Raw genomic sequence first — 1509 nt, forward strand, 5'->3', positions numbered from 1 at the left:
AACATGTAAAGGCACAGAAGAAACAAAAGACATTCTGGAGTCTGTGGTCTTGGGACCTATCTGAGATTCACCTGTCAGGGATTTTCCTCCTGGTGGGCGCATAACCTGAAGTCAATTGCCATCTACTGCTCCTCTGACATGGCCACTGCCAGTGACCTCTACTGATACATCAATATTCACATACACAAATTGTTTTGTTTACCTTTATAAAGTGTCACTTCTACACACTTGTATTTAACTAGTTTTCAGAGAAAACTTCCGTAACTCTCACATTAGCAAGGTCATGCTAAATTCACCTGGAAGGAAAAATATAGAAGAACAACCAAGTAAGGAGTCAGGGTGAATTTTGAGCCACAAATGAGCAACACAACTTTTGGTGACACCATTTATAACTATAGCTATTAACATTCAATACCTACGAGTTAGTCTTAAATATGTGAGTTAATCAATGTCTTATGCTTCCAATCCCAGCACTCAGAAGAAAGATATAAGAAGCTCAAGAGAGGGGATGGAGAGATGGCTAAGGGGATAAGAGTATTGCCTGCTCTTCCAAAGGTCCTGAGTTCAATTCCCAGCAACCACATGGTGGCTCACAACCATCTGTCATGAGGTCTGATGTCCTCTTCTGGCCTGCAGGCATACACACAGACAGAATATTGTATACATAATAAATAAATATTTTTTTTAAAAAAAAAGAAGCTCAAGAGATCAGGGTCAGCCTGGATTTAGAACATGAGCTAAACTATGGAACTGTGTTAGTTACTTTTTTAGATCTGTGATAAAACAACATGACCAAGGTAAACTGAAAAAAAAAAAGATTTTAATTGGACTAACAGTTCCAGAAAGTTAGCATTTATGATGGCTGAACAAGTAAATAGGATTAGTGATTGGAGCGGCAACTAAAAACTTACATCTAGATCCATAAGCAGGAAACAGAAAACACATTAGGAATGCCATGAACCTTCTGAAACCTTAAAGGCCACATCCAGTGACATACTTCCTCCATCAAAGCCACATTTTCTAATCTTCCCTAAACAGACACCAACTGGAAAACAAGTATTCAAAAGCCCAAGAATCATGAGGAACATCTTGTCCAAATCACTGTGCCTAGTATAATCTTAAAGGCACATATCAGTATTCATAAGGGAGGAATTGGGGCATAGTGAAAAAATACTGGAAAAGAACAATGAAGCCCAGGAGGGCAAACTCCAAATCCTGTAGCTTTGTATCTGACATCAGAAAACATAGATGGGTCTTCCAGCTTTGTTGCCTACAGTATCCTTTTACTCTTGGACAGATTCTGTTCATTATATGCAGCTCTCCTTGATAGATACTGCACAGCTCTGGCACCTCTGGCATCGTGGTGTCTCCAATGCTATCCAAGCTTCACTTTGATGGCATTACTGAGTGGCCTATCAAGGGCCTCCTCATTCTTTCTGAAAGCTCTAGAAAAAAATAAGCAGACTCACACAGGAGGAGTAGAAGAGAGGAAATAATCAAATTGAGGAC

Source organism: Microtus ochrogaster, unplaced genomic scaffold (assembly GCF_000317375.1).
Source record: "Microtus ochrogaster isolate Prairie Vole_2 unplaced genomic scaffold, MicOch1.0 UNK5, whole genome shotgun sequence".
NCBI classification, from domain to species: Eukaryota; Metazoa; Chordata; class Mammalia; order Rodentia; family Cricetidae; genus Microtus; species Microtus ochrogaster.